Source organism: Hypanus sabinus, chromosome 3 (genome assembly GCF_030144855.1).
Source record: "Hypanus sabinus isolate sHypSab1 chromosome 3, sHypSab1.hap1, whole genome shotgun sequence".
NCBI lineage: Eukaryota > Metazoa > Chordata > Chondrichthyes > Myliobatiformes > Dasyatidae > Hypanus > Hypanus sabinus.
Window position 1 is genome coordinate 36,852,513 of NC_082708.1, and position 15,880 is coordinate 36,868,392.

Sequence of the window (15,880 nt, forward strand, 5' to 3'; positions counted from 1 at the left end):
TTAGTTCTATGACTCAAATTCTTAAATTTGCAGGAATGATCGTTTTGGAGGAGGTTGAAAAAAGCAGAGAGGCAATCTCTCTATTGGCAATCAGAAACAAACTGCAGTTTGTGAGGTGATTGATTTGTTTGTGGGGTGATTGATTTGTTTGTGGCTCTACACCTAGGTCTTCAACAGATGAATAAAAGCATAATCTACTTATTGCCTTTGCAAACAATGAAAAGGTGTGGTAAGATGTCTAGTGTCAACATTTCACGTCAACCTGACCTGCTGATTGTTTCCAGAATTTTTTATTTTTGCATTAGATTTCCAACATCTTAAGTTACCCTGATTTTCAGAATTTGATACCAAGCCACTTATGTTAAAAACAAGTTATACCTTGGCCAAAAGAGGCCAAGAGGTTTTAGAGAACATATTAAAAGGAAAAAATTAGCAAGGGATAGCAGTTACAGGACAAAGTTCTTTATGCTTTGGCTGCTGAAGGCATGGATGCAGGTTATGGAACATTTAAATTGGGATGATCCAGAGCATGCAGGAGCAAAAGTGTTCTGGAGCATTGTGGAGTTGGGGAAATGAATAAGAAGGAAAGAGGAAATGGAGGTGCTTGAAAACAGGGATATCTATTTGAAAATTGAAGTGATGCTTAACTAGGAGATAGCAGAAAGATAATAAAGAAGAAGAATCAGAATGTCAGTAGATTAATGCTCTGTCATTCAGCTCAGGTACTGACTCCGTGTACCATATAGTCTGAGAAAGGATGTGAGGCAGCAAAGCAAGAAGACTGCAGCCTAGGCAAGGGGATGAAGAATTACTATGGCACTGCCTTGAGTGATCCTGAACCTGGTGACATCTCTCAGGAAGATGATGCTGCCATTGCCACTTTATGTAGACCTTCCTTGATGATTGTGCTGCCAAAGTGATACTGTCTGAAGTTGACCCTTCTTTAACCAGTGCTGCTCCAAGTCATCCTCCAGTTTATCTTCAGCCTTCTCCACTGAAAGTCAAGCGTCTTCCACAGGCAGTCACTGGGTGATACTGCGAAAGATCTTTAGGGCAGACATACTCTGATAAAAGACTCAAAGGGAAAGCCTGTGACTGATAAGTGGATTTCTAGGTAATATTACTTTTATTTTTAATTTTGAATGTTTATTTTGAGAGTGTTTATATATTTTTACTGCAACCAAGTAGACATATGGATGGTTAATGTTAATGTCATCACCAGTAAGGTATCCTGTACAAAGCTTAGCAGAGATGCGTAAGTCCACAATATGACTTCTTCTTAGAAACAATTAGGCAAATGTCACAGACAGAATATGAAGCTGAATTTTGTTGTCAAAAACTTCAGGTGGAGTTGAGAAGAGTCAGTATGGTAAATTTGAGAAGTTATTTCTAAGTTCATTTCAATTTTAACTGACTATTTTGAGTTATGTGCTTTAAGTGAAATTTTGAACAAAGCTAGAGACAGAAAAGTAGAGAGTTAGCAAATTGTGAAGTGGTTTGAAGAGACTTTGGAATGGCTTTTTAGGTTGGCATAATGAGCACTGTGATATCAAGTGCAATCCATTTTGTATGTAAAGAGTAAAATGATATGAAGCAAAGTAGAAAAAAAAGAAAGCATGTTTTGCAGAAGAGATTTTTGGAATTCATGTACTTAGCTCCCTAATAGTGCCATGCAGATTGATAAAAGTATCAGGTTTTTAAAAAAGCATAAAATAAAGCATAATATTTTGACTTTTATACCTAGGTGGATGGTGGCAAGATCAATGGAGGGAGAAGTGTAGATTTCATTTCAAATTGGGATGGTGTGTGATGCAAAGGTGAATTTGTATGTACTTACTGACCCTGGGTTTCCAGCGTTAGAAATTGTGAGTTTGGCCTGTGTGATTAAAGAAGCTTGGTGACTTGGGGCCAAGAAGTTATTAGATGATAAGTACTACAGCTTTGTTGCGTGTCTGGTAGAAGGAGGAAACATTTGGAGTGGTGGATAAGGATTCCAGTATACAAAGGACAGGTTAAACTGCTTTGACCCAGAACATGTCAAGAGTTTTGATTATTGATGTGACGTGGTAGCATAGTGGTTAGTTCTTTGCTTTACAGTGTCAGTAATCACTGATCGAGGTTCAGTTCCTGCCACTGCCTTAAAAGAGTTTGTGACTGCTTTAAAGGAGTTTGTATGTTATCCCTGTGACTGCATGGGTTTCCTCCAGGTATTCTGGTTTCCTTCTAAATACTAAAGACGTACGGTGCGAGTTAGTGAGTTGTAGCATGCTTTGGTGGTGCCAGAAGTGTGGTGACACTTGTGAGCTGTCCAACATAATCCTCCCGGATTGATTTGATGCAAACAATGCATTATACTCTATGTTTTGATGTATTTATGACAAGTAAAACTATTATTTCCTTATCTTTATTGGTGGGGTTTCACTCACCCAGGTAAAGTACAATTATATAATTGAGTTGTTCAGGAGGGTTTAAACTAATAGGCAGGGGGATGGGAACCGGAGAGACAGTGCTGAGCATGAGTAGTTGTTGGTTTACAAACAGAGGCAGTGTGTAGTGAGACTGCTGGCAAGGAGAGGCTGATGATGGGGCAAAATTGCAGTCAATGGGATGAGTTGCAATGTAAAAGGCAGACAAAATTGAAAAGGATGAACACAGGACTGAAGGTGTTATATTTGAATGGGTGCACTATACGAAATAAGGTAGATGAACTTGTAGCACAGTTACAGATTGGTATGTATGACATTGTGGGCATCAGTGAATCATGGCTGGGAGCTTAACGTCCAAGGATACACATTATATTGAAAGGACAGGCATGTTGGCAGAGCGGGTGGAGGGGGGGGGGGCAGGCTCTGTTGGCATAAAATGAAATCAAATTATTAGAAAGAGGTGACATAGGGTCAGAAGATGTTGAATCATTGTGGGTAGAGCTAAGAGACTGCAAGGGTAAAAAGACCTTAATAGGAGTTACATTCAGACCCTCCCAAAGCGTAGTAAGAATGTGGTCTAAAAGTTACAAAAGGAGGTAGAAAATGAATGCCATACAGGCAATGTTACAATAGTTACGGTCAGTTTCAGTATATAGGTAAATTGGGAAAATCAGGTTGTTACTGGATCCCAAGAGGGGGAATTTCTGGAATGCCTATGAGATGGATTTTTAGAACAGCTTGTGGTTAAGCCTACTAGGGATTGGCTTTTCTGGATTGGGCATTGTGCAATGAACTGGAATTGATTAGAACTTAAGGTAAAAGAGCCCTTAGGGGAAAGTGATCAGAATAGGATCAAATTCACCCTCCAATTTGATAAGGAGAAGCTTAAGTCAGAAGTATCAGTATTACAGTGGAGTAAAGGGAATTACAGAAGCATGAGTGAGGAGCTAGCTAAATTGATTGGAAAAGAACACTGGCAGGGATGATGGTAGAGCAGCAATGGCTGGAAACACCAGGAAGCAATTCAGAAGGCAGAGGATATATACATCCCAAAGAGGAAGAAGTATTCTAAGGCATGATAACAGAACTGTGGCTAACACAGGAGGTCAAAGCCAACATAAAAGCCAAAGAGAGGGCATATAACAGAGCAAAAATTAGTGGGAAGTTAGAGGATTGGGAAGCTTTTAAAAACCAGTGGAAGATAACTAAAAGAGTAATTAACAAGGAAAAGATGAACTATGAAAGTAAGCTAGACAATATATTAAAGAGGACACCGAACGTTTATCAAGTATATAAAGTATAAAAGAGAGGCAAGAATAGATGTAAAATTATGCTGGAGAGGTAGTAATGGGGAACAAGGAAATGGCAGATGAATTGAATAAGGATTTTGCATCAGACACTAGCCGTATACCAGAAGTTCGAGAGTCTCAGGGAACAGAAGTGTGTGAAGTTGCCATTACTACAGAGAATGTTCATGTGTAACTGAAAGGTCTGAAGGTAGGTAAGTCACATGGACCAGATGGTATTCGCCACAGGGTTCTGAAAAAGGTAGCTGAAGGAACTGTGGAGGCATTGGTAATGATCCTTCAAGAATCAGTTGATTCTGGCATGGTTCCAGAGGACTGGAAAATTGCAAATGTCACTCCCCTCTTGAAGGGAGAGAGGCAGATGAAGGGAAATTATAGGTAAGCTAGTCTGACCTCAGTGGTTGGAAAGATGTTGGAGTTGATTGTTAAGGATGTGGTATTGGGGTACTTGGAGGTACATGATAAAATAGGCCATAGTCAACATGGTTTCCTTAAGAGTAAAGGAGAATTAGTGGATTTTGTGTACCTGGATTTTCAGAAAACCTTTGACAAGGTGCCACACATGAGGCTGCCTAACAAGTAAGAACCTACAGAAAAGATTCTAGCATGGATAGAACGGTATCTGATTGGCAGGAGGCAAAGAGTAGGAATAAAGGGAGCCTTTTCTGGTTGGCTGCCAGTGACTAGTGGCATTCTATTGGGGTCTGTGTTGGGACTGCTTCTGTTTATGTTACATGTCAGTGACTTGGATGACTGAATTGATAGCTTTGTGACAAAATTTGCAGATGATTCGAAGGTAGGTGGAAGGGCAGGTATTTTTGAGGAAGTAGAGGGGTTACAGAAGGACTGGGACAGAATAGGAGAATGGACGAAGTGGTAGATGAAATAAAGTGTCGGGACGGGTATAGTCATGCACTTAAGTTGAAGAAATAAAAGGATAGAAAACAATTTCTAAATGGAGAGAAAATGCAAAAATCTGAGGCGCAAATGGACTTGAGAGTCCTTGTGCAGGATTCCCTAAAGGTTAATCTGTAGGTTGAGTCAGTGGTGAGGAAGGCAAATGTGAAATTAGCATTTATTTCAGGAGGACTAGAATATAAACGCAAGGATGTAATTTTCAGACTTTATAAAGCAATGATGAGGCCTAATTTGGAGTACTGTGAGCAGTTTGCACCCCTTAGCTAAGAATGGATGTGCTAACATTGGAGAGAGTTCAAAGGAGGTTTACGAAACTGGTTCTGAGATTGAAAGGCTTGTCATATGAAGAACATTTGATAGCTCTGGGCCTGTAATCACTGGAATTCAGAAGAATGAGGGGGAACTTCATTGAAACCAATCAAATGGTGAAAGGCTTCAATAGAGTGGATGTGGTGAGGATGTTTCCTAAGGTGGTAGAGCCTAAGACCAGAGAACACAGCTTCAGGATACAGGGACATCCTTTTAGAACAGAGATGAGGAGGAATTTCTTTAGCCAGAATGTGGTGAATCTGTGGAATTCATTGCCACAGGCAGCTATGGAGGCCAAATCATAGGGTATATCAAAGGCAGAGGTTGATAAATTCTTGAATAGTCAGGGGATGAAGGGATACGAGGAAAAGACAGAAGATTGGGTACCAGAGGAGAAATGGATCAGCTATTGAGTGGAGCAGACTTGATAAGCCAAATGGCCTAATTCTTCTCCTGTATCTTATGATCTTATGGTCTTATAATTGTGGAATGATCTGCTATTAGAAGTGGTGGGGGCAATTTCAAGGGATATCATTGGGTGCATGTAGATGGAATTGGGCAGAAAGACAGGCTGGCATGGACTGGATGGGCTGAAAGGCCTGTTTCAGTGTTGTGGTACTCTGTGACTATATGAATCTACAATGTTGACCATGAAGCCAACCCCCACAGATCTGAAACCTATCTGTGCCAATCTGAACTGGTTTGACCCTGGTTTTGACTCCAGATCCAAACATTGCATTTGATATTTAACTGTCCTCTGAAATAGTCTGTGGGGGTTGGCTTCATGGTCAACATTGTAGATTCATATAGTCACAGAGTACCACAACACTGTGAAGGGTTTAAGAGAGCAGCTCATTTGCTTTTTATTGGTGAGTAGGAATGAGCTATAAGTGCTGACTTTGCAGTCCTGATGCAGGGCCTTTGCCCAAAATGTTGGCCCTGTTGATTTCCTCCAGCATTTTGTGTGGGTTACTCTCAAAAACAGCTACTACCCTATCACCATTCAGTTCATGAACTAATCAATACAACCCTAATTACTATAGTTTATTTACACTGTAGCTGCTTTGATCCTTTGCACTAAAATGGACCTTGTTTTGTTTTATGTTTAAATTATGTTTTTCTTGTGAAGGCTGCTTATATGATGCTGTTACGCTGCCGCAAAGTGTTTCATTGCACCTGTGCATACATATACTTGTACATATGGCAATAGTCTTGACTTTGACTTTGACTTTGAGCTACTATAATGGATTGAAAATCTACAATGTTTCAAGATATGGCTCAGTATAATATTTACCCACTGCAGATTAAGGACGTTAAGCAAGTACAAGACAAACTACACGTAGTGACAGGGCAGGGCCACTGCTGATGTATCTTCTTTTCTAGACCCACCCTTAAGATCAAGGACAACTTGCTTCCACTCCAGTTCTGTAGGTCTTCAGTTGGCTCATGAGGGGGCAACTGGGACAGTGGATGTACTGGTTGTGAAGTTACATATTTCTTCTTCCATTTAACACAGGGAAGAAGAGTACAACAGGGCAGAAACCGGTTTATTGTAAGCTTTTTCTTTGCTGGTTTTGAGGTCTTGATCTTTAAACATACTTTCAGTGGCCCTGCAGCTCAAGCGAGTCAGGTTCAATCCTAACGGGTGCAGTCCACAAGGAGTTTGCATGTTCTTCCGTGAATGCACAGGTTTCTTCCATGTCACGGAGAATTGAAGCTAGGTTAATTGGCAACTGTGAATTATTCCCTCATATAGGTAAATGAGTAAAGAATCAAGGGAAAGTTGATGGACATATGAGAGAGAATAAGCTGCAAGATACAAGGAAATAAGGAGAGAGGAAATTAGACTGATGGGATTGTTCTATTGGTAACCGGCAGGAACCCAGTGAATTAAATGACTTCCTTCTGTCATAGTAATAAGTAACTACAGTAATGGTGAATTTAGACATTGACGTCTGCCTTCTTTGAAGGGTGTCTCTTAAGAAGTGTCCATGTTTTCTGACAACTCATCATGGACCATAATGTCAGATGATGATGTTGTATAATGGGAAGCGAGATAGCAGAGGAGCTTTGCTTTGTGGATATTAAGTTTACTGCCTGTTCTCTCATCTGCTTTGTGCACGAGTTGTATTGATTTGGAACTTGATCTTTAGCTATACAATGTGCAAATTAACTGTGCACTGCAGGTTGTTGACTCATGTTGGGACAACCTTTGTTCTGTAGTATCATGATGATAATTTCACCCTGTCTTTCTCTGGTTTCTCACTTAAGCTGTAGATTCATAAACATATTAAAACACAGAAAAGGGGCAAATGACTGCCTCCTCCTCTGCCCTCTCTGTGTTTTTCTTATCATGGGACCAGCATCATGCTCCCTTGGTCCTAATCAAGTAAATCACAGGTTACATGACATCCCTTCCTAAATCAATTGCAAAGTGATGCAATTTGGGAATTTTAACCAGGACAGTGAATGGCGGAGCGCATGGAGTGTTGTTGAACAGAGACCTTGGGGTACAAGTACATGGTTTCCAGAAAGTAGCACACAGGTAGATAGGGTGGTGAAGATAGTGTATGATATACTTGTCTTTATTGGCCGAGGTGAGGATTTTACATAACATAAGAACATAAGAACTAGGAGTAGGAGTAGGCCATCTGGCCCGTCGAGCCTGGTCTGCCATCCAATAAGATCATGGCTGATCTGGCCGTGGACTCATCTCCACCTACCTGCCTTTTCCCCATAAAACTTAATTCCCCTACTATGCAAAAATCTATTCAACGTTGCCTTAAATATATTTACTGAGGTAGCCTCCACTGCTTCATTGGGCAGAAAATTCCACAGATTCACCACTCTCTGGGAAAAGCAGTTCCTCCTCATCTCCATCCTAAACCTTCTCCCCCGAATCTTGAGACTATGTCCTCTGATTCTAGTAACATTTTTACCTTTTATGTTACATTTGTAGAAAACTTTGGCTAAGCTGCTTTTGAAGTATAGAGCGTAGTTCTGGTCAGCATGCTACTGACAAGCTGTGAATAAGCTAGAAAGGGTACACAAAAAATTGCCTAAATTGAAAGACTTGAGTTTTAAGGAGAGATTGGCTGGGAATGGTCTGTTTTTCCTATAACAAAAGAGGTTAAGAGGTGACATCAGAGAGTGATAGTAAATTATAAGAAGCATAGATATGGTAGGCAACTAGCATCTAATTGCCATGGCAGATGTGTCAAAAATTAGAGGTTTAAGTTGAGAGTGATATGTTTTAAAGAAGATCCGAAAGGTAAATCTTGCACAAAAGTAGTAGTTGGTATCTGGAAAGAATTGCCAGAGGTGGTGGTGGCGACACAGACAGTAACAACATTTAAGAGTCCTCTGGACAGGTAATTGAATGAGAAAAGCGCAGAGGGCTATGGAATTAATGCAGGCATATGCAATTAGTAAATTAGGAGTAATGGTTGGCATTGACACAGTGGGCTGAAGGGCCTTGTATTGTGCTCTATGATTCTAACACCATATGGCCTCCGTGTCTTTGGTTGCTAAGCTCCCAAAATTTACAATTTCCTCTTTAAATCCCTTCATCTCTTTTGTAATGTTAATTGAAACCAACTTCCTGTACTATATTTACTATATAGCTTCTGTAAAGATCACTGAGATGCCTTGTACCCCAAAAGTTGCACAATAGATGCTAGTTGTAACTATTTGACTCAGAGTATTTATACTTTCTTATATCCTGCTGACCTTTCAGTACTATCACAGTTTAATTAAAAAAACACGAAATGCTGCCAGAACTCAGCAGGCCAGACAGCATCTATGGGAGGAGGTAATAACGATGTTTCAGGCCGAAACCCTTCATCAGGAGACAGTCTAATTACTTCAGTTTATTGTTGTTAGGTGTCAGACCTTTAATATAATAAACCACTAATTCCTTATCAGTAACTGTTATTCACAGCATACCTCTCAGATTAATGCGAGAAAAATAGGTTACCATAAGGTGCATTGTTCCTCTACAATGGAAGCTCAGCCCCTGCTCTACTCACTTTACACCTATGACTGTATGGCTAAGTACAGCTCCAACTCCGTATACAAGTTTGCTGATGACACCACTGATGTGGGCTGTATCAAAGGTGGTAATGAATCAGCATACAAGAGGGAAGTTAAAAGTTTGGCTGAGTGGTGCAACAACAACAACCTCTCCTTAGTGTCAGTAAGACCATGGAACTGATTGTAGACTTCAGGAGAGAGGAAACCAGAAGTCCATGAGCCAGTACTCATTAAAGGATCAGAGGTGGTGAGGGTCAGTAACTTTAAATTCCTGTGTGTCACTATATAGGAGGACCTGTCCTGGACCCATCATATGAATATAATTGCAAAGAGAGCACGACAGCACCTCTACTTCCTCAGGAGAATGCATGCCATTAAAAACCTTAGCAAACTTCTATAGAAGTGTGTTGGAAAGTGTGCTGACTGGCTGCATTACACCTGGTATGGGAACACCAACGCCTTAGAGTGGAAAATCCTCTACTGGATCTGGCCAGGACATCACCCCCCCAACCATTGAGCACATCTACATGAGATATTGCTGCAGAATAGCAGCATCCATCATCAAAGATCCTCACCACCCAGGCCGTGCTCTTTTCTCACTGCCGCCATCAGGTCAGATGTACAAGAGCCTCAGGACTCGCACCATCAGATTCAAGAACAGTTACTACCCTTCAGCCATCAGGCTCTTAAACAAAAGGGGATAACTACACTCGTTCTGCTTCCGGCGTTCACACAAACTATGGTCTCCCTTTAAGAACTCTATATCTCATTCTCAGCTTGTTTTCCATTGAATCCTGTTTACAGTTTCTGTTCTATAGATTTGCTAAGTATCCTCGCAGCAGGAAAAGAATCTCAGGGTTGTATGTGGTGACATGTATGTACTCTGATAATAAATTTTACTTTGAACTTTGAAAGGTAATTTTCAATGAGTTCTCTCAATTAAAATTACTCTGATGTGCCATTACCTCACAGTTACCTGAGGAAGTATTTGAAGCAAAGACTGTAATAAACTCATTTTCTATTATTTTGCCTTTCTTTATATTATGTCAGAAAAAAATTGCATTGAAGGAAAAGGGTATAGATTAAGAAGTTCAGATAAGGTCTGCAAAGTGCTGGTAGTGTATTCCCATGGTTTGTGATATGGCTAGTGTAACTGAAGAAATTGGAGTCATGTTAATCAATCCCAACATTCAGAATCTAATAAAAAATTTGGTAGGGAAATATACACTCAGTGGCCACTTTATTAGATAGACCTATACACTGCTTATTAATCCAAATAACTAATAAGTCAATCATTTGGCAGCAATTCAGTGCATTAAAGTATGAAGACATGGTCAAGAGGTTCAGTTGTTGTTCAAACCAAATATCAGAATGGAGAAGAAATGTGATCCAAGTGACTTTATGGATTGATTGGAGGTACCTGTAGTTGGAGTACCTCAGAAACTGCTAATGTCCTGAGATTTTCACACACAACTGTATCTAGAGTTTCCAGAGAATGGTGCAAAAACAAAACTGATATGGAGTGGCAGTTCTGTAGACAAATATGCCTTGTGAATGAGAAAGATCAGAGGAGTATGGCCAGACTGGTTCAAGCTGACAGGAAGGCAACAGCAACTCAAACAACCATGCATCTGTTGTTAGTGGTGTGCAGAAGAGCACCTTTGAACACACAACACCTCAAACCTTGAAGTGTATGAGCGTACAGCAGCAGAAGACTACATCAGTCTTCACTCCTGTACCTAATGAAATGACCACTGAGTGAACAGTATATTAAATACTCTGAAAGTGGTCTTGAGGACTTCTTAAGCAACATACACTAAAAACTGCAGAAACTCAGTAGGTCGGGCAGTGTCTATAGAAAAGAATAGATAGTGGATGTTTCAGGCCGAGACCCTTCTTCAGGGCTGAGAAGGAAGGGGAAAGATGCCTGAATAAAAAGGAGGGGAAAGAGGCTAACTGCAAGGCCGTTGGTGAAATCAGATGGGTGGGGAAAGTCAAGGGCTGGAGAAAAAAGAAGCTGATAGGAGAGGAGAGTGGACCATAGGAGAAAGGGAAGGAGGAGGGGACCCTGGTGCAAGTAATAGGCAGATGAGTAGTGAAAGGTCAGAGAGGGGAATAGAGGAGAGGAGTGGGGGGGGGGGGATTTGTTTACCAGTAAGAGAAATCAATATTCATGCCATCAGGTTGGAAGGTAACCAGACGGAATATAAGGTGTTGCTCCTCCACCTGAGGGTAGCCCCATCTTCGTACAAGAGGAGGCCATAGATCAACATGTCAAAATGAGAACCTGAATTAGAATATTTAGCCACATGGAAGTCCCTCTTGTCGGCCAGTAGTCCCCAAATTTACAATGGGTCTCTCCAGTGTAGAGGAGGCTGCATCATGAACACTGGGCACAGTAGACGGCCCCAGTAGATTTGCAGGTAAAGTTCTGCCTCACCTGGAAGGACTGTTTGGGGCCCTGAATGTAATCAGAATTAAAATTTTTGGCAATGTGGAGGACTTAGTGCTTGAATGCTAGATTTTGCTGCAATGTTTTCCAAGGCCAGTAGGGGGACATCAGACCAAATCTTCTCCTGTTTCGTTAACAGTATCATTCCACCTCTTAAACAATAAACTGAAAAGCCCAAATAAAAATGAATAATTGCATAAGATATAGGCTCCTAATGGAATTGCTAAAGATTGATCTAATCGGAGACAGTTACACAGTTTTTGTCACTGGTTTCCACAGTGATGAACTTTTCAAATCTTAACCAAAGGTTTATTTGCTCAAGCAAAAGGAATAAAAATAAGCACTCAAAGACTGATTGGATTGAAATATCCAAATCCCCCAAATCTTCTGACTTGACAGATGAGGTTAATTACAGTTCAGTCATTGTCACCATAGGATGAATTAATATTTAATCCCCTATCAACCAATGTATCTAGCTGAAAGGTTTCTAGGGATTGGTTAATGAAATGAAAACGGGTTTATAGTGCTTGAGTTTAGAAGGCTGAGGTGGGGATCTTCAAAAGATTTCCGATGGCAGGGATGTAAGTTAAGAAAATAGGGAGGAAATGAAGAAGCATTCTTTGTTTGCCTGGCTTCTTAACAATTACTAATGCCGGGTCATGTGAAAGTATCAGGACTGATGCAGATAGGGTATTAAAAGATATAGAACACAGGTGGCTAAATGGAATTGAAATACAGTATTATTGAATATTGCAAAACTGTTGAGGCACTGAATGGTTCACTATTTTACCATTGATCTTCAGCTGTCACAGTGGCCTGACAGCTGAAGATCAGTCCAGCTGGTTTAAAGAATACAAGAAGATGTTTGGTGCCCATCACTCTCTCTACTGGTGGATTCTGCTTCTGCCTCTTGTGCAGATCTGATAGAAATTATTTCGCTGGTGTCACTAATAGTTACTGCTCTGTCCTCTGGTATTCTTCTTACTACTCATCTCTTTCTCTTTTGAGGTGGCACCTAAAACTGATCTCTTTGATCAAGCTTTTGGTCACTTGCCTTTATAAAATTTAATGTGGCTCATTATTAATTTTTTGTCTGATGACTCCCCTGTGAAGTCATTTGAAAATGTTGCTTTATCCAATGTGACATACAATTGCAGATTGTTGTTAGATCAGCTGTTTTGTCTTTTGCAACAACAGGAGTTATTTTGACCAAAGATTGGAAACGTTGCGCAAGAGATTGAGTGCTAACAAGGCAGGCCCAGTTGAAAATCTGGATTTAGCATTCAGCTTTGATTGAATTGCTGATTAACCGTTCTCTGTACTGCAAAGAAATGCAAAATCAGAAACAAGCAGCATCGGCATTCAACTGTAGATTATTTCCAATTTTGGTGAGCTTTTATTACAATGCAGTGGAAATCGCTAGCAAATTGCAGAAAGCCAGAGAATACAAGGAAAATGATACAGTTTCTGAGTTATGACACTGAAGGAGTTAGTGCAAGGAAACATACTGTTCTTCAAGGAGATATGCAGTATCGGTCTTTTTGGTCTGTCTTTACTGTTGCTTCGTATCCTCCTTCCATTGCTCTTTCAAATACTCCTCTGGTTGCTCAGAAATAGTGCACCATAAGATTAAGTAGCACAATACTTTTTAAATGTAAATGCCTTAGGGAATTCCCAGAACAAATATCTCTCAGGTGTCAGTAAAGTCTTAACAAAACATCCAAGAAAGCCTCCCAATGATTTTTGGAGGTTCTTTTCACAGCTGCATAAAATTTTGAGCATTCCCTTAAGAGGAGAGTTTACCTTTTTTAGGTCACAAAAATACAACTGCAGGTGCAGTGGATCAAAGAATACAAACACAACGCTGGAAGAACTCAGCAGGTCAGGCAGCATCCGTGAGAAAAGAGTAGCCAACGTTTCGGGCCGAGACCCTTCATCAGGAATGGGGGTGAAGAGAGGGCCGAAGCCCAGTAATAGAGATAGGGGAAGGGGTAGGGCCTAGAGGAGCCAGGTGGAGAACCAATCAGAGGAAGGATAAAGGGGGGAGGGGATAAGCATGAAAGAACTGTAGGGATAAAGAAGCAGAAAGTTGAAAGCGGAGAGAGGCGGAGAGGGACCTGGGATAAGGGAAGGGGGAGGGGGAGGGAATTACTGGAAATTGGAGAATTCAATGTTCATACCACCAGGCTGGAGGCTACCCAGACGGTAGATGAGGTGTTGCTACTCCAACCTGAGTTTGGCCTCATCATGGCAGTAGAGGAGGCCATGTATGGACATATCTAGTTGGGAATGAGAGGCAGAGTTGAAGTGGGTGGCAACCGGGAGATCCTGTCTATTGTGATGGACGGAGTGTAGGTGCTCGACGAAGTGGTCCCCCAATCTGCGTCGGGTCTCGCCGATGTAGAGGAGGCCGCACCGGGAGCACTGGATGCAATAGGCAACTCCAGCAGACTTGCAGGTGAAGTGTTGCCTCACCTGGAAGGACTATCTGGGGCCTGGAATGGTGGTAAGGGGGGAGGTGTGGGGACAGGTGTAGCATTTGCGCTTGCAGGGATAAGTGCCAGGTGGGAGTTCTGTGGGGAGGGATGTTTGGACCAGGTAGTCACAGAGGGAACGATCCCTGCGAAAAGCTGAGAGGGGTAGGGAGGGAAAGATGTGCTTGGTGGTGGGGTCCTGTTGAAGGTGGCAGAAGTTGCAGAGGATAATGTGTTGGATCCGGAGTCTGGTGGGGTGGTAGGTGAGGACAAGGTGAACCCTGTCCCTGTTGTGGTGACGGAAGGATGGGGTGAGGGCCAAAGTGGGGGAAGTGGAGGAGATGCGGTGAGGGCATCTTTGATGACGCTGGAAGGGAAACCACAATCCTGAAAGAAAGAGGACATTTGAGAAGTCCTGGAATAGAATGCCTCATCCTGGGAACAGATGTGGTGGAGACGGAGGAACTGGGAATAGGGAATGGTATTTTTGCATTGGCAGGGTGGGAGGAGATATAGTCAAGATAGTTATGGGAGTCAGTGGGTTTGTAGAAGATGTCAGTGGATAGTCTGTCTCCGGAGATGGATACCGAGAGATCAAGAAAGGGGAGAGAAGTGTCCGAGATGGACCAAGTGAATTTAAGGGCTGGGTGAAAGTTAGAAGCAAAGTTGATGAAATTGACAAGCTCAGCATGGGTGCAGGAAGCAGCACCAATGTAGTTGTCAATGTAGCGGAGGAAAAGTTGGGGAGTGGTGCCAGTATAGATTTGGAGCATAGACTGTTCCACATAACCCACAAAGAGGCAGGCATAGCTGGGGCTCATGTGAGTGCGTTTTTTAGGTAGTGTTTGAAAACACCATGAACATGTTCACTTTCAAGCAGCTGGTTGTGGCTAGGAGAATGTGCTCATTGAAATGTTGGCCATTAAAATGCCACACAGTCTCTTTAAAGACCACTGGTCTTTATATAATAAAACATATCTATATCTATTCTAAAGGAGATTGGGACAATTATTATGAAAAGTGATTTATCTTACTGCTGCAAAAGTGATTGCAAGATGTATCACTAGTTAATTTTCTTGAAGAAGTCATTGAGTGGGTTTCTTCCAAAGGAATAATTTGAGAAAATTCTGGGAACATTAGGCAGGTCATATTGCTCGTGTGGAAAAAGGAAGATTTCAAATCAAAATCTTTCATCAAACCTTTCTGATAAAAGGTCTCAATCTGAAAGGAAATCTATTTTGGCATCTACGGATGCTTTCCAACCTGCTGCATATTTTTTTATATTCTTTCTTTCACATTTGCAACATCTGTAGCAGTTTGGCTTTGTTTTCTTTGGTGAAAGTGCTTAAATGGTATCTTCAAAATAACCAATTTGCCTGATTTTACTACATTTTACTGTGCATTTACAGATGCACACTCTTTGTCAAAAGTGTAGAGATGAAATGGATAAGGACTTGTTCTAAGTATTCAGAGTATTTCCCTGTCTGGTCAGCCTTGTATTTGGCTGCTTTCTCAGTCTGCGTGCTCAGGAAATGTTTTCTTTACTGCATACTTCTCTCTCGCTACAGTTACAAACTTAGTAATAAAAGTATAGAAAATCACAACTCTGAAAGATAAGGGGAAGAGGGCAGGAGGGTTGGGTGTACACCTCACCTGACCATTTAAAAAATGCCCTGATTCTCATCTCATTCAAGAATGGGGCAGATCTCCAATATAGTGGGTACTTTCTAAACACACAAGGGGGATTTATGAAGTGTTGTTGATTGGGGCAATGGACACAGATCTTGCTAACGTAACTGCTTAGGATAATGAACATGACTGTACCAAGAAGAATTCTTACTTCACAGACCTTTAATACTTAAATCTAATCCAAGAAACCACTGCAGAATATCATTTTAAAATTGGCAGAAACCACTCTATATTCAGAAAGGTTGCTAGTGTTAGAAATAGAAGAAATTCATA

General features: G+C 41.2%; 1 protein-coding gene across 7 annotated transcripts in view; it reads left to right on the forward strand.

Moving 5' to 3' along the window:
* Nucleotides 1-15,880, forward strand: part of LOC132391196 (stAR-related lipid transfer protein 13-like) — a 414,973-nt gene that overhangs the window by 243,220 nt on the left and 155,873 nt on the right. The gene's annotated exons all lie outside the window — the stretch shown is intronic.